Here is a 22,577-nt window from a genome sequence, read left to right on the forward strand (position 1 = left end):
GTTGACATGTGAGGTCAGTAGCTGTAATGATTCATCCATAGCACAAGTTGAGAATCAAAGTTTGTTATTGACCTTGGACAATTTTGAAAATCCCAACTCAAGGTACACCTACCCGCTTTTTCCAGGGCTTTTCACCTGCATTACACAAACAAGTCATTAAAAGCTATGGATGAAACTCTAATAGCTACTGACCTCTCACATCATAAGATGTGAATATGATAAGATAAGAATGAAATGCAGCCATCTTAGTAATAAAAAAGTTTGATGTTGACTGAAAGTGAAGAATGAGACACATTTATCAAGCAACTTACTCCTACTTAGGGCAAAGTGTAAGCGTAATCTTTAAGATCTCAGTTGATCACATGATTAGTCACGTGTATTGTATGGAATAGCCAATGAGAGTCAAGGAATTCATTATCGTCTCAACATCTTTCTTGCGGTCAATTCTTTTAAATAAAATCCTCACATTTTACTCAGTGATATGTTATGCTGCAAAAATATTTGTGATTTAATTTTTTAAGTCTACTTGATTTGTGTGAAATCCTTTATGTCTCCAGCAGCAATTAATGTGTGAATCAATCACAATCGAATATATTCATAATATATGGATAGGGATTAATAAAAGTATTTAAGAGAATTTTATAGAAAGTCGTAAGTTTGATAAAAGTAGGAGTAGGGATAGAAGTGAAGGATTTTTACTAGCCCAAAATTTCCCTTTTAGCCTTTTGATAAATATGGGCTCAGGTAGCCACAGCATCTTTCTCCTCTCATTTTTAAGCTGGGTCTGAATATTTCATTAAGCAATTTTCTTATTTTTAATAGTCACAAAAAAAGACATTTAATAACGCACAGACATCCATGTAGCCAGAATGAAATTGTCAAAATGGCGTGTGTGCCTCGTGGCTGCTGTCTGTTTAGCAAAGTGATGTATGGTGGTGGGAGTTTGTTAGGCTGCAGTTCATTTGCTGCTTCGCCCCCTAGGGAAGTTTAATTGAATAAAACACAGCTCTGTGCTTCTTCATTCAACGATGTCTGTAGTACTAGCCATGAGCATTGAGGACTTTCACTCTAATTTATGGCTCAGACAGTCAGTAGGTTAAAAATGAGTAGGACAGGTTATAGTAGCATATTAGTATTTTTGTGAATTTTACTTTAAAGGTGATGAATTGTTGGATCTCCATAGATGACAGAGAGGGGGAGAAGAGAATTCCAATCATCTCCGTCTATGTCTTTAGTTCTTTGCTCCCACTGAGCTGACTGATATGTCTTGTAGCATTAGTCTGATGTGTTCAGATTTAGCTCGAATAAAAGTGGAAAATGGCTGTAGAGATGATAGGATAGAGAGAGGGAGGAGAAAACAAAGCTCGCTTAGGGCTTAGCAGGAGCTGAAAATAAACATTTGTCATTCTGTTTGAACCGAAATGACAATGTCAAATCCAGATGGGTCATGTTGTGGTTGTCCTTACACTGTTGATCCATGACCTTTAATGGTATATGCTTGTGTGGAGCAATTACAGTAACAGTGGAGGTAGGAGGCAAACAGCACGCTAGGTTATTAGTCTTCATTTTTCAAAGCTACAATAATCTAATGATACTTTGTAATTGTGTTTTTTCTTTTTAATTGTGTTCACACCCTGTATATTGTGGCTGCAGCGACCTGATTTAGTCTGTCTCGGTTGGTTGAAAGGCCAAGCAGGGCTATATTCCTCATTGAGAATTGGATACCATAATTCATTGCAATTTAATGGAATTTTATATTCAAAATCAACCTGTATAGCAATTTCATTTACAATCCATTTAATTGATTACAGCAAATTATCCTTAATAGTACTGCAAATTTAAATATTAGCTCACCAAATGATTTGAGTTTGAAGATATATGTACAGTAAGATTACAAGCCCAAATGTTTGTGTGGAGCAGTATGTATGTGTTTGTTTTGTATTTAATTGTTTATGATTGTGTAGCTACAGTTTGAGTGAGGAGCTAAAGCTCTGTCAAAGAAATATAACAGAATTACAAATTTGTTGGAGTAAAACTAGTGGCTTGTGGAGTGGGTAGTCTGTCCACTGTGTGTTTGTGTGTATGTCTGTATGTGCAGTGCATACATGCAAAGTTGCCAGGAAAGCACACCTTAGCTCTTGAAGACCAAAAGGATTGTATGCGGCACTTCAACCACATGCAAGTGCAATAATTATATCATTAAACACAGTGCTCTGGAACAAAAAAAATACTGGCCACAGAAAAGAAAATGCTCCTCAGGCATGCTTAGGCAGAGCAAGGAGAAAAGGTGAATTAAAAACCTTTATGTATTCAGGCATATTACTTATGCTTTAATTGCCAGGACAGTGACTGTTATGCAGGTATATGTTCAGAATGAATATTTTCCATTGGCAGTGAACAGTTTGCAGTTACGTTTCCTTGTTATGTTGATCTGTCTGGCGTAATTTAAACATTTCTGGGTGAGAAGGATGCTTATCACCTTAAAATCCACATAAATCAGATCAGGGTCAGTTTGAAGTGTTAGCTTTACTCTGCTGGGAGAGCCAGACAGGAAGGGTCAGTTTTAGAGGATTCAGTTTGTTCCACTGTGGGGTGATCTGCATCTGCGGAGCTTGTAATGTAGTAAGGCCACTGGTTTACACAGTCAGTTGAAACTTGCCGTAGAAGCCCTTCACTTTTATGTAATGTGTCCTCTGCAGCTGTGGTCACAATCACGCTGAGACAATTACCGAGCACGCTGGCATGTCTTCACTGCCATGCTCTTTGCATGTGTGTGTTGTCACAGTATTGTCCTGTAGTGATGAGAGGGAGATAGACCATCCTCCACAGGAGATGTGCTGACGCTAGAGAAAACTTAGTTCACTTCCCTGGCATATTACCCACACTCCCCCTGTGATCCTTCCCTTTCTCCAGCCTTCCTACCTCCGCTTAGAACTCTGGGAGATTTCTGAAAGGGTTCCCAGTCAAGCTGACAAACCCCAGTGTTCTGGCTTGTGATCATCAATGTGTGTGTGAGTTCTACTCTTACCCTGCTCATACACAGTAGCTAAACCCTCCCTTTTCTCCCCTTTCCTTTCTCCTTTTGACCTCTATTACTCAGCTATTCCTCCTACTGCTGAACCTTCCTTCCCTTGTCTCTCTTTTCCTCTGCCTTGTTCTTTGCTTATCTTTCTCCTTCTCTGCTTCCTCACTCCCTAAAAAGTGACTCAACATTAGGCTGAAAAGTTTCAAGACTGTTTCAGCTCAGTTGGGTGCACACTGTTGCACCAGTAACCACACCCAACACTGATGTCACAGTTTACTGAAACAACTCAGAGTACATTTTTACATCACTGCTACAAGGTCAGAAGTTGAATATCAGTAAAACCAAGATATAAAAAGGTATTCTAAACCGGAAACGCACACGGGATGCGAGCGACCACGTTCGGAGAAATTTAATTTAAACTTATACAGAGAGAGGGCTAGTAAAAACTTTATGGATTCTTTGACGGTCCACCGGCCCACTGATGCGATGGCCCACTGGGATTTGTCCCAGTATGCCCGGTGGCCAGTCCGACTATGGATAAGAACAGAAAATGGATGTGTGTTGAGTGTGGGGGCGCGGCTGTGGGGTGACATTACTTTCTAATTTGGTGAGCGAGTATCTTGATGGCAACGGCTGGCGCTTGTTCAATCTGAAAACAGTGTGTAGCGTTTTGCTTCAGTTTCCAGGTTGAACGACATGTGTCCGTGAAAAGGTGTGAAATGGCTTCTGGTGCAGACAGGAAGTTAAAAGACGAAACAACAGAACCTACTTGTTGCTGAAATGCATTAGGTCAATTTACACAAGTAATTATTGAATGTAAGTACATTGAATGGCTATTTTCGTGAAAAAATGCCACCCATAAATAGTTTAAGTTGCATTTTAATATTCTCGCTCCTTCCCCATTTTTCCTGCCCTTGAATCACCTCTGGCCTCGATGCTGTAATGACTTTGAGCCAGATTTGCAATCACAGCATGTCTGACTATGCAAAGAATGACTCACATACACTACAGTAAGGAATATAGGCCAAGCTCAGTTCTGGCTCCTCTTCTTCCACATTTCCTCCCACTACATCTCTCTGCACTTGATTTCTTGTATGGTATCAATAACACAGTGTTTGTTGTCTTTAGAGATGAACCAGTAATAAGTCAGCTGAGATATCAAAGGTTTCTCTTATTAGAGAGATAAACAAGATAGAAGAAAGAGATGGGATGGTGAGTAAAGAATGTGCAGAGGGCAGATAAGAGAGTAGAAATGAGGAGATGAGAAGCAAAGTGTGTTCTTGTTAAACTCCTCATCACTCCAGTTCAAACCTCTGAGGCTGAAGCTCATGCCAGGACTATCTGTAATTTAGCTGCTAAGGTTATGATGAAGCTATTAAAAAGAGGAACACTGTAAACAATTGAAGTCTCTTAAAATAACTGCTGGGAACACTGTTAAATATTTCACCAACAAAGCTGTCATCGAGGCCTTGCACAAAAAAAAAAAAAAAAAAAAAATAGAATCTACCATGCTTTGGTGAAAGCAGCCACACTGTCACAATCTCTCTGTGTGGGTTATTTTTACTCTGAAAGCAGATAAACACGGCAATTACTAATGTTTAGCTGAGCTGCTGCAGCACCAAGCCTGCTAAATCCTGCTAATTAAGTCCGGAGAGGTAAAAAAAAAAGACGGAATTATTCTGTGGAGATATAAGAAGACATTATTCTTTTATTCGAAAAGTTCTCATCTGCTTTAATCACGGCTTTGATGGGTTTGTGGCTTTAATGCCTCTACTCTGTTGACACACCCACACAATCTAAAAATGGGGAGGTCCCTCAGTATATCTTGTGTATTTGTGTGTATTTGTTTGATGTTCTCTCAAACTGTTATTTCATGATATTAGCAGGCATATTTATTTCCCCTAGATACATTTACCGGGAGCACATGAAAAAAACACACGCAGAGACAGACGCGGTGGTGTCTGCCTGTGGCAACCGTGTTGCTCTCTCTGTCTGGCTAGTTAGGGCTGAGATTGCCAATAAATAGTGGCCGATGGCCTTCAGCATCACCAGCGGGGAGAGATTTGTGTCCTCGTGCCTGATTGGTCCAGGACCGAGGAAGAGAACACACCATCTCGTTAATCAGGGAAAACTGTGGGGACACAGTGTGTGTGTTTCTGTGCCACTCACATTCAGCGATGGTGGCACGTTGTCAAAATACCCTGTGTATGCGTGTGTGTGTGTGTGTGTGTGTGTGTATGTGAGAGAGAAGGAGGGAGACAGAGAAAGTGAGTGTTGTGTGTGTGCAATATTATGTCAGGCGATTGAGACGGCAGCAGAGCAGAGCTGAGTCGATGGATGACAGATGACTCGCTGTTAAAGGCCACAGGAGCAGCCATGACTCACATACACTCTTGTGTGCACACAAACTCCCAGCTGCCGAAACTGTCACATTGCAATCCTACCTGTGCTTACATTCCTCCTCGCACCAATTTTCACCTTTATGGCCGCCAAATAAAGACTAGTGCAATGTCAAGTTTGAGTATCACCACTCTTTCGTCTATTAGAGACCTCACATTCTCAGGTTTTTCCAAATACTGAACTTTTTAGCTATAAGGGGAGTATTTTCAGATTGATAACTTTAACTTTTTCAAGCTCTTTACTTACTTCATGCTCCTCTAAGGGTTGGAACTCATAACAACTGTGTTTGCGTTCTTGCTCCTGTGTGCCTAACTGTATCAAACTGCCAGGTTTAGTGGGTCACACCCAGACTGCTGATGGTGCTACAAAGCAAATGTTAGGATTCTGTGAGTGTATTCAGCGAGAGCATGTGAGGTCCATATGTTGTACTAACATATGGAGAACGATATTGATTTTAAAATTCAGAGTGAGATGACGAATAAAATTTGGATCATGGGATTAACATTTCAGTAAGATTGTTTCTGTCTCTCTCCTCTAATCTCATATTAGCTCACACAAGGATACAGTTACACAGAAAGATGTATGGTAGATGTAAATGATTATGGAAGCAAAAGGTATCAGTGTAGCTTTTGTACCGGGTAAAAGAAATATCCCATCTTCTGTGCATTTCAACTACAGTTGACTGGGATTCCTTAAAATAGCACTCAAAAGTGGACATGCCCATGGTGCATCTATCATAGTAACATCACAGTGTGGCAAAATGTATTTTTCCTAAATCTTTTTAACCAAGAGCATAAGTATGGACGCTGGTTTCTCATAATCTGTGCCAAAACCACTGCCTTGACATCAGGCAAATGATTATATCTGACAATCCAGTGAAAGTTAAAAATAGACCATCTTGTACAATGTCCAAAGACTATTTAGATTTATCATTGTCAGAATCACAATAGACAGTTTAAAAAATATCAACATCAATGCAGCAATGCATAAATATATATATATATATATATATGTGTATATGTATGTGTGTGTATGTATGTGTGTGTATGTGTGTGTGTATGTATGTGTGTATGTGTGTGTGTGTGTGTATGTGTGCGTGTATGTATGTAAGTATGTATGTATATATATGTGTGTGTGTGTGTGTATGTATATATGAACCATTAACATTCTTGCTGTTATGTAATTTACTCCCCAAGACCTGTAAACATTGCCCCTTTAAAATTATGAAGTGATCACACTCATATTTCAATTTTTTTTTGTTTTTTGCTTTGTTTGTTTGCTTGTTTGTTTGTTTGTTTGTTTACTGTACAGAGCAAACTTTTCCTTGCTATCACCTTGGGAAGAAATGGTTAGTTTATGCAGCTACCATACTTTTACAATATAAAGTATTTGGTCATATTTAATCTCCAGATGCTTTTGTTGTGCTGGACATTTCAAGAGTGAAGAGGAAAATAACTGCTTAACTATAAACCACCAAAGTAGACTGTGGGTGCACATCTCTGGAGTCTCTGGGACTCTGGTACAGATATATTGTAGTACCTGATCATTGCACGAGACATCTGGATGATCGCTGATTCTGAACTAGACTGAAAGATTTATAACTAAAATGTTACATGATAAAAGCAGTCCATTGTTGCTGCTATCTCTCTAATTAAACCACAATACCACAAAACTAACACAACAACAAAATAATAGTTGATCAAAATGACCTTACGATGCATTTTATGATAGCACAACTACTAAATTAGGTACCAAATGAATTGTGTTGATTTAAATAAATTTGTCGAGTCTTCTTTTCTCTTTCTCTTATCTTTTTATATCACCCTCCCCAACTTATTCCACTCCTTGTGTTTTCTTTTCCTTCCTCCAGCTCCATCACCCATTCAGTCCTGGAGGTAGCCCCAGGGCTGCCAGGTGTGTGTGTGTGTGTGTGTGTGTGTGTGTGTGTGTGTGTGTGTGTGTGTGTGTGTGAGAGAGAGGATGTGTGTGTGTGTGTGTGTGTGTGTGTGTGTGTGTGTGTGTGTGTGTGTGTGTGTGTGTGTGTGTGTGTGTGTGTATCCGTGCAATTCTGAGTGAGCAAGATGCTCACCTGAATTTTTATAGCTATTGCACAGTGAATCCACATCTTCCTTTAAAGTTTGTTGGGTTTGTGCTGCCCAGATGCATCCACATCTAAATGTGAGTGTTCTCTTTCTGTCCATGAATCATCATGTTTGTGCTTCACTGGGCATTTGAATTGTCTCCACTGCTCTTATACTACTACTACCCCCCCATACCTTAAATAAAAACTAAAAAAATCCTATGTGGTATGTCACAGTAAAAATAATTTACCCCCATCTATATTCCTAGTCTGACATACTGAGCAGCCAGCCACGGGGTCACACTCAGCGAAGGGAAAGGTGATGAACTGTATTTAAACGAATGAAATATTAATAAAGTCAGCCAATTAAAATAGGGGCAGCTACAGTGTCCCAGGAATCCAGAACAGACATTAGCACGGTGCTAATAAGATGATTTCCATCAGCCATAGCCAGACAATGCAAGTAACAACAGCCAGGGCCAGAGAGACCCAGGGTGGGTGGGTGCCGGTTTGGGGGACTGAAGTCTGACTTGTGCCTCTGGCTGAGGGGTGGAGGAGGGCTAGGTAAGTATGAGGGTGTCAGCCAGGTTGGAGAGAATGGGAGAAGGACAGCCTGAAAAGTGGGATTATGAAGCGTGTGTTGCATGGATGGCAGAACTGGTTCTGTGTCTCTCTGTGTGTGAGTGAGTGATAAACATTAGGGTACGCTGCTTCAGTTGTCCTGTAACCGCATTACAATCTTAAGAAACAATGATTACCTTCTCTTTCTTTTTCTCTAGTTCTTTCTTTCAGTCCTTCTCTCTCCCTCCCTGTCTCAATGTAGTCCAATGTAATTCATCAGGGAAATGGAAATTCTGAAGGGTCTTTGGCCACATGAATGCACATACACACATGCACAAACACACCTACACGCACGCACACGCACACATACACACGCACGCACACACGCGCACTAAGGCACACACATCAACATATACACAAACACAAAACAGATATACAGTAAACTCTTACATGCCAAACATGAAGAACAGCTGGTATAGTGTCCAGTAATATAAAGAAAGAATAATCAAAGCTGTAGTATAGTACAGTATTTTTCCACAAAAACAGAATAGTATAATGGTAAGGATACTGATATATGAATTACTATTGCATCTCAAGCATGTACTTCACAAGTAACTATCTCTTAAATTTTAATTCAATGAAAGCATTTTTTCTTTCGGAATTCTTTCCATTTACCACGTGTGCTGCTGTAACTCGCTGACTCATCGTTACTAAAGGACACACAGCTCATCATATCACACTCCTCTTTCTACCCACAGCCTCCCTTTCTCTCTTCTTTCATGGCTAGCTAAAGTATTGCTATTCTTAGCAGGGGGAGGCAAAGTTCTCCATTACAACCCAGTGGATACTGATGTCTACACGTGCTTTTTGTTGGCCCCAGTGTATGTATGTGTGTATGTCTATGTGTGTGTTGTGTTTAGTACTAAGCTATCTTAAGCCATCTGCATCTCACACGCCTCATGCATGGCTTAACTGAGCGAAGGCCCATCTGTGTGGGTTTTTCTGTATATTTGTAAGTCTATGCATTTGCATCTGCGTGTGTCTGTGTGTTGCCTATCCATGTTTATTTTTTTTCGTGTGTATGTGCTTGTCTGTTCATATAATCCATACACCCTCCATCCCTACTTGTTTTTTCTCTGTCACACACATGATAAAGGATTTATCACCATATTTTAACCTTTAACATTATCGCTGTTATGTAATTCAATATTATTTAATTTACCTTAGTAATGCCATGTCAGTAATCCTTTTGGAGTGATTCACAGTGTAATATGCCAGTGACAGACAGAACAAACACTTGGCTCACGCATTGTGAGTAAGCATACTTCCATATGTGTACACACATGCACTGACACACACATCAAAACGCACACATACACACACAGTGGTATTCACAGAGTGATCAGCGCTGCAGCTATTATTAATGAGAGAGAATCCGGTCATTAATATTTAAGCAGTGTCATTGGGGCCACCACGATGAGAGTGCGTGTGTGTGGTCTGTTTGTGTGTGTGTGTGTGTGTGTGTGTGTGTGTCTGTGTGTGTCCACATATTGAAGAGGGTCAGAGGGACTATATGGCAATTTCCTCAGGCAGTGTAGTGAGACCCACTCCATTACAATAGGATAGACAGAGATGGAGACATTTTACTCCTTTAAACAGAGAGGGGAAGAGAGACAAAAACACAGGAATCTGATTTTGCTCCCTTGCCCTTTAGTTCCTTTCCTTTCCTCTCCATCAGTTTTTTCTGTTCTGTGGAGGATGAAGAGGCTCAAATGGGAAACAGCAGATATCTCATTACATCACAGTGGATAGGATGGGCCTGGGAGCTTCCTGTGTGTGTGTGTGTGTGTGTGTGTGTGTGTGTGTGTGTGTGTGTGTGTGTGTGTGTGTGTGTGTGTGTGTGTGTGTCCGCACTGCCAGCGTGAACCCTTCTAAATGAACACTGTTGGGGATTGTGACTCTTTGGTCTGTGTCTAGTCCTCCACATTGGGCATGCTCTGGTGACATAGCACACATACATGGACACACACACAGAAGCACACACAATCTTCTTACACTAACAGACCAACATAATGAGGTCTAAGGGTGAGGGTACGAATGGTTGAAGAAAGGATTTATAATATAACAACTGTAAATAATGACATTAGCTCTCACCCCTGTCTCTCTCTCTCTCTCTCTTTCTTTCTTCCTCTCTCTCTTCCTCTCTCTCATCCCCACAGCCTCTTTCTGTGTCTAGGATTAGTGGGTATTACTTGCTCTGCAGAGCGAGGAGAATGAGACAGGTCTTACTGCCAGTTCCTAGATTGGGAGAAGAGGGAATATATTCCTTTGTAATAACCTCTCTTTATTAAATCTAGCTGGAGGACATACAACATCCTATTTCGCCCCCCTGAGCTGGTTGTCTGTGTAGCTGCCAACAGTTGTCCTCGGATTTTGCAAGGTTTTTCTGATTGAGTCATTTTTAACATATTGAAGGTAATTAGTTAATGGTGAATAATATGGATGAGATTATTGGTAAGAATGGGGTTAATTTAAAGTTCCCATCTTTTAACATTTATAGTTATGCTTGTCTGTTTATATGTGTTAAACACTTCTGTAATGGTGTTATCAAAAAAAAAAAAGTGTTGGTTTGATTGTCTCCCACTTTTTTGAGAGCCTCTTTCTGTTACAGCCACACACTTTCAGATTTTCCTGTTGGGGCCGAAGTAACCACCCACTATTCAATAGCAAATGTTCTGATTGGCTAAGCACAGATCGACTCACAAGGCGGACTGGGATCAGATTCACAGATTAGACTGCTCACCCAGCTCTGTGCCGAACAGCGCACCTCTGTCCACCCTGACGGCAGACACACCGCCACTCCCTCACTCTCGCTCGCCCACTCACTCACCCCACTAGTTTACTGTTAGCCTGCACACTGCAGCTAAGACACTAGTGGTATCTAAAACTGTCAAGACCGCCCATATGACGAAATCCGTGCTCTTCAAAACAACTTCTAGCAAAACTACAACTCTTAGTAATCTTCGTTATTAAGATGTTTTACTCACTGTTTCAATGCTTGGAGAAGGATCCCAGATCGTTGGAATGGATCCTTTCTTCAATATTAACGTGGATACTACTCCAACGTCGTATAGCCCATGGTTCTGTATGCACTCTAGTGTACAATGTGCCGTACAGAACCGGAAAGACTAACTTGGGGTAGGTCGAGGCAAGTCTCCAAAAATAAAATCCATCCACCCATAGTTTTTAGAATCACTTTGAATCTTCCATCTCCCACAATCCCCATTGGATTGGCATGATAAATCTGTCCATCACACACTTTTCATTTTGACAAAACCAAAAAAGCTGTTATACTGGATTATACCGACTGGTGCAAGGGGAGTTGTCAAGTGTTTATTAACAGACTGTACATCAAGGTCTGTATCATGGACACTGCCTATAAGATATCCACAAAACATTCATCTCATTGTTTCATGGTTTGCTTTTTAAGTTTTCTGTTAAAATGTTCTTATACCTGCATGAGACTCTCTTTGATAATTTAACAATACTACATGTACTATATAGGGTTAAGTTAAGGCCATTGGGTATACATTTTTTAATTCTGAGGAAATGCCATTTTTTCCATGTGTTTCATACGGTGAATGGCTCTGAACACTACGATATGCACAGACCCCAAGGGCCGTTGCTATAATGAGGATAGCAGTAGCAAGAGCTGTAGTAAAATTCAGAATATGTCATAGTTAAGTTTTCGTGTTCACAGTTTTTCTTTGACCACTAATCAAAGAGGTACATTATTTTAAACCTCACAATTTTTACTAATGATCGAACAGGGATACTTTCATGCGCATCTAAGCCTAGGAAATGCTTCAGCTGCCAGTTGTCTAACATGGTTGCTGCAAGTGGTTCCCAAACCACCTGTTATGCCCTCCATTGGAAACAGGAACTTCAGGCAGTGAACCCGAGAGCTAGATAAACTTCTACATATTTTTCATTTGAGTGACAAGTTTGCTTGATGAGTATCATAAGTTTTTCTATTCTTTTTGGTCAAAAAACTGTCCATCTTATACATCGCTTTTTGAACCACTGCTCTACACAGAGAATGAACAGGACTTTTACTTCCAGAAGCCCTGGCTGCCTGACATGACTGCTCCCACTTTGCAACTTTAGTCCAATCCAGCAAATGAAAATACATCTTTAGCCATAATGTAAATGTGTGTACACAGAAAAGGATACATAAAAATAAAGGACTTTTAAACTACTGTAGCCGCATGTTCAGTTAGTTTTGGTTAACGACAAATAGATGCTGAGAGAGAAGAAATGACTCATTGGTAAGTTTAAAAACTTTGTCATGCTACCATCAAAAAGCCCCAGTGGTTGCTCCCTTATTGGCCATCTGCCTGTGTGTACAGTGATTTGTTTACCCGGGAGCTTCATTAGGGATAGAGAGAAAGGGGAGGCTGCACTGGTAGCTCCCCTATCCTCCCTGCCCGAGTATAGAGTTACTTTTGTACGGAAGAGGCTGCATTGATTAGCCATATGCCTGGGAGGCTGGGGTGGGGGGGTGTAGCCTCACCCTGTGCCATCAAGTTCGCCTCTGGGGGACTGAGAACTGGAGAAGTTGGATGTGCAGAGATATACTGTGTACAGGATAGGGCCTACTTTCCCCCAGTGCATCTTTGCATTAAGATCTTATCTGCATTGGTTACCAATAATGCAGTGATAATCTGGACATTAATATGGGAAGCCTTGGCGAGGGTTTTCCAGGAAAGAAGGAAACTGTATGTCAGTCAACAGAAAACACACAAATAGGCCAGCACATGGCTTCGCACTCAAGCAGACACATGGCGTACTGATGATTGCCAAGGGCCTAAGGATGGACTTGTTTGTGTGATTTCTCTAGCATGATTTGAAGTTTATTCACAGCCCGACTTTAAACCTGTTCTCCTGTTTTTCTCCCCTGTTGTCACTTTTTGTGCGCAAATACTGCTTCAGTGGCCATTTGTTTGTTTGATAGGCATGCACAGTGTTCTTTCCAGTGGAGATAGTCTGAGCTGTTATTGCTACATAGTCTCTGTTAGTCTCTGTTATAGAGTGCTAGCTGATTATGGTTTTGATTACATTTTATCAGCTTCTCTGTCTGCGCTGCTCCCTGTACGCAGCCGGCTTTATAAGAATGATGAATGGCTCTTTTAATTGTTTCTAATTGATAACTGCTCTGAAAGACTTTGTTATGAAACACCGCCAATTTAGTAACACCGATACACTGTAGTGCCTTATTAATTCTCTCCCGTCTGGCTCAAGCAGTGTGCAATTGAAAACAACTCCGTCTGTGCGTTTGTGGGCCGACTAGGCAGTCATATTTCTTGGTGTAAGAGCATGCCAGTTTTTAAACGCCAATACACTTTTATTTTTTATTCACCTCCCTGTGTCCAAGCCTTTAGTGTAATCAAGTACTCCATGCCTTAATTGTTTAAATCATTACAATATAAACTCTGCTGATTTATTTCTCTTTTTAGGTAGCTGGGTTAGAGATGGTGTGTCAGGCTGTAACTATGTTAATGCCTGGCTTATGTGTTTATCATTATCATTTATGATGAGATGATATTGGATGATAAATCCTCATCTTGCTGTCCTGTGGCAGTCATGCTCTGCTCTACTAGTGAGCTGCTTGGTAAGAACATTTGCATACATATTGTCTCACACCTTTAGATAGACTTTCTCTTTTTCTCACCCACGCCTACTCCATATATACCCTTTCAAAAGCACTTTCAAAGGTACAGTTAATGAATAAAAGAGGCAATGAAGCAAGCAGGAGAGGAGGGGAAAGTAAAGAGTGAAGTATACTTGAGGGGGGTGATCGTTAGTCAGCAGGCCTACATACTGAGACACCTGTAACCCCTTTTGTCATTTGTTCTTTCTGTAAGCCATTCACACAGGTGATCCAGGTGATCCAGTTTTATGTAGCTGTTTCCACCTGTTTTTCGCGATGCACCTGTGGCTGTCTTGTCAAATCGTCCTGGTGTTAACATGACATTTTAATCTATCTCTTCAGGAAATGTGTAAACTAAAAATAAATGAAATGAACAGAGAAAGAAAGAGGGTTGTAGAGAGATGAACTCAAAGAGTGACTATATTACCTAGATTAAGGGGGCAAAATGCATCAGACAAGACTGTTGACACACCTTGTTTGACACGTCTGTTTCACTGCAGGTTGGCAGTTTGCAGAAGCATTAACACCAAGGCACTACCATTTGCGCTTTGCCCAAGTATATTTTAGCTTGCCATAAGTCCTGTTTATAGAGTGTCAATAGTCTGTTTGGTTTTCCGTCTCCTGTTTTAGAAAACTTTTACGAATGAGCTGACTTCACAAGTTGCCAAATGGTGATAATTAATGAAACAAAAATACTGCCCTCTAATGTAGAATTGCAAAATGAAGGGTATCATGTAAAATCTTTTAAACAGATACAGTTGTATGCCAAGTTTTGGGCACCCATGGGTAAATAACATATTTTGTTGATTTGTGATTTGAAAATAAGTAAAGAACCCCTGAAGGAAACACACTTCAAAAATGAAACTTTGGTCAAATGTTAAAGCACTATTACTTTTTATTTCAGGAACTTAAAAAATAAAATAAAATAAAATTATAATTGTGGCATCTGCAAAGTTTTGAGCATCCTACTAAATCAGTCCTTGTGCATCAACGCTGTACAGTGGAACAGTGCACCACCACTCCTGTGTTAGCTAAATCCCCCTGCAACTCCTTTTCAGTCACATGGGGGATGTTGCCTTTCAGCCCAGCAGATGATAAATTTTAAGGTTTTCTTGGTCTTCCAGATCTTGTCTTGACTTCCACAGTTCTCCTTAACTGCCATTTCTTAATGACATTTCAGACAGTGGAAATTGATAGTGGAAAATTATATGTAAAATGTTTTTTTTTTTTTTTTTTAAATAAAAAATAAAAGTGCATTAATAAATAAAAGTGAGAAAAAGAAAAAAAAAAACTGAAAAAAAAAAATGATGGTTTTTTTTTTTTCATTTCTGGACTATAGATAGATACTGGCTGTGATTGTAACCTTTTGTAAGCTTTTGTATTTTGCTTGCTATCTTGAAAACCTAGCTTGCATTACCGACCACTGACCAATAATGTTTAGAGTCAAATGTTTTCTCTCTTTTAAAGCATGGTTGGAACCCAATTCCCAATTCCACCTTCTCATTATTATCTCTCCCTTTTCTCACTTCATTGCTTTTTTTAATCTTGTCTGCATCATATTTCTCTTTCTTCGCTTTTATCTTTAACTTTTCCTGCCCCCTCCCACATCGACCCCCCCCCCCCCCTCCATTCCCACAGTGATCAGGTTGACAGATGTTTGGCTGGCTGGCCTGTCATAATAACTGTGGAGCTGGATGTCTCAGGTGGCTGGCGTTGGCTGCTCTTTGAGTACTTCACAGCCAGGACAGGACAGGACAGGACATTGCCTGGGGCTATGGGTGCAGGAAGGAGAAATGAGGAGCAGAAACAAGAGTTTTAATATTATTTGATTTCATAATGCCTTTTACCCAAGTTCTCAATACACACAATAGATATATCTCAGTGAAAGACTAGTGAACATACAGTCCATCTCATAGCCAATCAGTAACACATATGTCAAGCCACTGCAGCCTGATGATCCAGTTAGTGCAATGACAATGCGAGAGGGCAGAGGATATGGGCGGAGAGAGAAAAGATAGCAGCAGAAGCAAAAGATAAAAACATCACTTTAAGTACACAACCCTGCTGTTAAAACTTAAATTTGCTTTGCCAAATATAATTTGAAGCCAATGTAATTGACACCTGGATTACTTTTCATACAAAGCACAGGATTTTGAACCCAGAGAACAGCTGTCTAAACATAACCATAAAAACATCCATCCTGCTTTAGTAACGGGAGCAAATATTGTAGGAAAAAAAATATGCAGACAGTGAAGGTTTTTCTGGTACGTTCAATATGAACTTTTCTTCATTATGCTGATTAAAACATAATACAGGCAGAATTCCATTTCTTACAAAAAATATTTGCTAATGCACATGAGTTGTATGTGAACATCATTTTTAGGAGAAAGGGTTGATATATAAGAGGAGAGGATGTGGTGACAGAAGCAGAGAGGTGCCAAGGAAAGCAGGGTTGCAGTGTTGGGGAGAGAGGTGGCAAGGGGGCCACAAACCCTTCAAGCCAGCAGAAGGCTGTCTTTGCTGAGATTTATAGGTACTCTGTAATCTGGACCTTGCACCTCGCTCTCAGCCTCTCTGTCTTTATCTTCCTCTTGATGCATGTTACAAGAGATACAAGTTTTCTTAGAGTAGACATACGGGCAGTGGAGCTTGCTAGGACAGTATTAAGAGATGTAGATGAATTTGTCTTGTCTGCAAATGCTTCCGTCTACATACTGGTGCTGTTATGTGTTTGTGTTTGCAGCACTGTCATGGCTGGAGACGTTTTCCTTCTTTTTGATTTCATAAGAGACCTTTATAAAGGCCTGTCTTTCTGAAGCTGATATAGACAGACACAGGGAAAGACAGGCAGCCAGGCACTGAGAGAGGTCAGTTTCAGACAGGATGAGACCTGCAGTAAGCCCTATATCAGCCTAGCTTTGCTGTGTTATTGGACACTAAGGCTCTCCAGTTTACATCAAGCTATGTAGATCCCACCACAGAGTGAAGAGAGAGGGAGTTTAGAGACATGATTGCTCTTTGCCAACAATATTGCCTCTGTGGATGGCAATGATTGGATTACCGTGTTTTGAGATGTGTTTGCAATGTTTACACGGGCTGTTCCTCTTGCTGTAATTATTGATGTTACAAAAAGCATTCGCTAGGTTCCTTGCAGCTTGTGAGAAATATCGCCACTTAATTTAGGCTCATTTGTGACAATATGTGCAATCATGAGAGTGATTCTTTCAGTTTCAAACCTCAGTAGAGCTTATTTCATTTGATGACTTTGCATTATGAACGTAACTCTGCATACATTATAGACTTTATGAAGAAGTGGTTCAGTTCAACTAATGAAACTGTGGTATACAGCAGGGCACTGGGGGAATCGGTGTGCACCACAACACCTCCCCAGCAGCCAAGAGCCCCGTGTGTCTCTGACAGATAGACAGTTATGTAAGAGGGCAGAGCCAAAGGTTGCCTTGTCTCCTGAACCACCAGAAATCCACCCAGACACACCGAGCAGCTGTGAGGATAGGTGGCCCTCTTGGCTGCTGATTATAAAGGCTGCCTCATGCAATATTAAAAATGGTCCTCTACTCCTCTTTAGGGAGCACAGATATGTAGATATAATGCATCAGCCTTAATATTATGGATCTTTGGACAAACTCACAGCCAAGGCTCGACCACTCAAACATCTCATCAGCATTATAGAAATTACTGTTAAAAATAAACAGCCCTAACCTAAAGCGGTTATTAATAAATGGGCAAAGTTCAGTGCTTGATGTATGAATAATTATTTTGGTCTTCAGGGAGCTGTCCATGTAAAATTAGATTGCTGCCAACCTAAATAATTAACGGCAGTATGATTATGGGAAGCATAGTTCACTGTGTTCCGCACTGTGTAGCCTTTACAGCTGTCATATGGCAGCTTAGAAATAATGAGCATTTAGTATGGGCACATTTTGTGGGACTACGTGGTATGTTGCTACCGGCCCAGATGCTAGCAGCAGCGCTATCAGTCCGCTGTCCAAGCCACTCATCACAGTGACAACCCATAAAGCTGTCACTGGGGTGACAAAATGTCCATGCCCTGGGCTATGCGACCAAGACGTGTCTGTAAGTAAATTAGTTCACGTGTGTGTGGATAACTGTGCCTCCCTGTGGACAGATAGCCCTGAACCTAGGTAAGCACTAATGAGTTCACCATCGCCCCTCCTACCTGCTGCCACTCATGAGTAAGCGCTAGAAAAATAACCTAAATGCACAATAACACTAAACATTTTAATCTCTCCTGAAGGAAGACTCTGTGTGTGTGTGTGTGTGTGTGTGTGTGTGTGTGTGTGTGTGTGTGTGTGTGTGTGTGTGTGTGTGTGTGTGTGTGTGTGTGTGTGTGTGTGTGTGTGTGTGTGTAGGAAAATCACTTGAGTATGCAACTAATTTTCAAGTTATTAATATATTACTTTTTTGTAATAAGTGCCTTTTTCCTCTAAGACTCTTTATACCAAATAGATACATCGCAGTACATTCCGGTCATATCATCTTGTTTAATTTAGCAGCACTAAAAATGCTTTCCCACACAAGTTAACACCAGCTTTATTTTCTAAGAATTAAATATATTTATTTTAAAGTCATGTAATACTTTACCACAAACAGTGTGGGCAACGGCTAGGGAAGTCTTGGACACTGCAAGTGAAAAGCCAGCCATCATAGAAAGTGGCGATACGCAATAGTTGTTGACACGTGGGAACAACAGCGCACACTTTTATACAGTCTCTCCCAGAAGGAATTCAGAATTCCTAGTGTTGCACTTGTTTCTACGCACAAAAAGTGAAATAAATAGTTATGGAACAAATGGAAAAAAAAGAGCTAGAGGAAAAAGTTCAAACTCTTACTCTTTGTTACCTCTGCACAGCTGGCCAATTATGGTGTGTAATGGGCGTGATTGTTGGAATGTGGGTTACAGAAAGTTACAGAAATTGTTGGATGTAGCCCCTCAAATTCCAATGTCGAAAAAGTATGGGGGAAGAGGGTTTCAGACAGTTTTACCATTCAACAAGAACTGTTGGAGTATACTGGCACCTTAACACTAATCAATCAAGACCATTTTCAGTAATCGTCCTCTAACTGCCTATGACAGCTTTTAATAGAGCTTGTTTATTGTCTATGTCTGCTATTTTGTTTCTTTTAAAAGTCCATGGGGCGTCGCTGTAAAAGAGCATGCATTGGCAACCAACCAGTCCACTTAAATAAATGTATTGTCATCATGTCGTGTGCGTGTTTGTGTAAGAAAGTGTGTGTATTTACTATATATATATATATATATATATATATATATATAAATTTAATTCACTATTGTGACTGAGCCTGCTTTGCTCTGCATAAATCACTGTTCATGAAGCCAGTGTTGTACTTGGGAGTTATTATGTTATGCTGAAGGATCATGAACCATACATAACATGCGATTTGATCTAACATACACGAACACTCACACACACATACACACACACACACACACACACACACACACACACACACACACACACAAACATACTTGTAAATCACAACTAAATTCCTAACCCGACGCCTACCCTAAGCCTAACCTAAAACTAATTCTAACCTGAACCCTAAAACCAAGTCTTAACCCTCAAACAACCGTTTAAGGTTGTGATGTCCGGCCAAAATGTCCTCACTTTCCCAAAATTTCCTCACTCCCAAGCACTAAAACTCAAACTGGTCCTGACAAAGACCGAAGTACAAGTACACACACACACACACACAGACACAGACACACACACGCACACATACTCTCATGATCTGGCCAGAGAGACCATCATAAGGTCAAAGCCAGTCATTATACAGTAGAGCTCCTGAATGCGGAGCAGAGCAATGTGCCACACCTGACTGTCAAACAGTCACCTTAAACCAAAGACCACTCCTCTGCAGTAAGATGTGACTTGACCTGAGTTATCATTACCATTCTCTCTCTCTCTTGTTGTGGCTTGTAGTCTCCCCTCACTCTCTCGACCCCCCCCTCTCAACGCACCTCATAATCAGCGGGCAACCAGACATTCTTGACATTTTGCAAAGGTTGAAAGACAAAGAACCTTTGTTTCCTAATAAGGCCGTGCTCTATCCCCCACCTGAATGAGAATACTTGGGGAGTGAGAGTGATGTGTGAGAGGAGGTCTGCATGTAAGGTGGGGTGTTTGTGTGTGTGATGGTGGAGGTGGAGAGGGGAGGTGTGTGTGTATAGGGATACAGATGGGAGTGTGAAAATGTAAATGAGAATGAGCGGGTAGGACCAGAAAAGGAAAGGAAAGCTGCAGGTAGGAAGAGACATGAAGGGTTGTGTATGTGCATGCAGGTAAGAGCTGTGGGAGGATAAGGTTTGGGACTGCAGATGATCCTCCGCGGAGGAAGAAAAAGTGAACAATGTCATGATCAATCCCTTGTCTGTATGTTGAGAGTGATAACAGTTTTGGGACAGAGGCTAATGTAAGCTATTGCTGCAAGAAACACGGCAGCGCACCCTGATGCTTTGCCCTGCAGTCACACAGACAGACTCGGATGCTCTACAAGAGAGCGATATTCTCCATCACTGTAGGAGCTTGAAGCGGAACTCACAACACCCAAGGTCCTTCTGGTCTCTTCTCATCTCTCGCTCTCATCCATCACACTCCTCAGCTCTACCTCTCGCCTCCCTCACCACCCCCCTCAATCTCTCTTGCACCTCATTCCTCCACAATTTTCTCTGAAAAACCTTGCTCCAAAACAGCTGAAGCAAGAGAAAAATAGTGTTTTAGCAAGTGTAAGCAAGGACAGAGTTGTGATGAAATGGAGAGGTTTAAATAGTTAGAGCTCACCTCCTAGTAAAGCACCTTCCAACCTTTGATTTGGGCACTTCTTGTTTTCCACTCTGCTTGTGTCACTTTGAGTTATCTCTACCTTATTCCCTCCACTTACCATACAGCTGTGGCCCTGTGTTATGCAGTGCCCCTACATTGTCTCATTCACGATGTCCAAGTCACTGCAATTTTGCAAAGGCGCAGTTAAAAGTGAGAACACACTTCACACAGAACACAGATTTTCTGTGTTTCGTCTCAACATTACATAAACAAAAGGTAAAAATATCTGGACCTGTGTTTAAAAGCAGGTGGTGTGGTTATGACACCAGGCTCATTAAAGGCAGCTATAACTAGGAAGAGGCTAGGGTTGTTGTGAAATACACCGCTGTATATCCAGCTTCCTTGACTAACAAAAAGAGGGAATGTTCAGCGTGTGTGTGAGACAGCGGCAAGCAATGAAACAGAAAAAAAGTATATGATGCAAAAATCTTCCAATTCTCCTCTCAAATTCTCATCTTTTATTATTTTTTTATGACATTGGTCTCTATCTTTGACCCCCAACTCGTGTTTCTCTCCCTTCCTGTTTGGTTAATCTGTCACTCACTGGAATGTGGGCAGATATGGGATCATATTCAGACTTCCAGATTCATTCTACTCGCGACTCAGGAGCCAATATTAGCCATGCGGTCGTGGTTTTACCCATGAGCCCGTTGCCTTGGAAACGTTGCATAAGAGGGAGTGGGAAAGCGGGATGCCCCTTGCTGATTGGGAGATAAGGTGGCAGATCTCTCTTTCTCTCCCCTTGTCTTTCCCTGTATCTCCCTCCTGCATCTTGTTCTTTTCCCTCCACTCAACACTTTTTCTAAGTGTATGTGTCAAAACATTGGAGCTCCAACTGTCCCCTCATGCCACGTGTTGAGTCAACTCAGTACCCAGCACCTCCGAATAGAGCCTTGCAGTCAAAAACAGCTGATCTATTACAGATAGTGGGCCCCACACCCAAGATTCAACTAAATTAAAACTCCTGTTGGAACAGTGATTTATAGCCCATTTGGAAATGTTGGTCCAGACAGTGCTGGCTCACAGGCACCTGCATGCACACACTTGTACACACACCACTCCATGAACTGCGTTGTGTGTCATCCTTGGCTGTGGGAGGCCTTGGCTGGAGTCAGGGAGTATAGTGCTTCGTTGAATCCACTGAGACCACATGTTCAAGACTGCATGACGTGGCCTTCAATTGCTTCCATACAAAGCAAGGCCATGCTGTGTCTACATACCGGGAGGATGAGAGAGAGCGAGACGTAGAAAGGGGGATAATCAGGGATGGATGGCCTTGGCTCTGGAGACAGGACAATTTATCTTCTGCGTCCTCACTGATTTTAACTCCTTGCCTGGTTTCAAAATTAAAAAGGAACAGGATCAGACTGGACCCTGAAAACTTAAATACAGTCATTTAAGAGCCAGAATTGCAGTTTATCCAAAAATGTCCAAACAAAATAACACACAGTTTGACATTCCCTTGTAGGCAAAACCAGAGAAGTAATTGGTGATCTGAACTAATCAGGGCTGCTGTTCGTTGCACACTTTCCGATGGAATAACCTCAAATTGAGTTTCTTGTGTAATTTACATTTTTCCAGCATGTAGCAAGCCAAGAAAAGAGCAGGGTGGGCAGACCCCTGTGTGAGGGAGCTGTCTTAATCCATGTGTTTAGCAAGCACCATCTGCTGCTTTTATTCAGATGGGAGCAGAAATATTTGGTTGATTAGGAGAGGATCTGCAAAGGATAGCCGCACCGCTACCACCGGTTACAAGGGACACGTGCTCGAATTCTGTCAACTGGTGCCTGGGAAGGCAAACAGAAGACACACACACAGACATCAACACCCAACTGCTCAAATAAGTACACATGTGCATATGTGAATGTGTATGAAGAGAGTGTTCAAAACTGTAAAATGTCAGAGAGAAGCAGACAC

The 22,577-nt window shown here is 41.2% G+C and overlaps 1 protein-coding gene across 4 annotated transcripts in view; it reads left to right on the forward strand.

Moving 5' to 3' along the window:
• The window catches only part of LOC120785567 (A disintegrin and metalloproteinase with thrombospondin motifs 2-like), a 143,951-nt gene that overhangs the window by 91,809 nt on the left and 29,565 nt on the right, over window positions 1–22,577 (forward strand). The gene's annotated exons all lie outside the window — the stretch shown is intronic.

Source organism: Xiphias gladius, chromosome 23 (genome assembly GCF_016859285.1).
Source record: "Xiphias gladius isolate SHS-SW01 ecotype Sanya breed wild chromosome 23, ASM1685928v1, whole genome shotgun sequence".
Classification (NCBI taxonomy): domain Eukaryota; kingdom Metazoa; phylum Chordata; class Actinopteri; order Istiophoriformes; family Xiphiidae; genus Xiphias; species Xiphias gladius.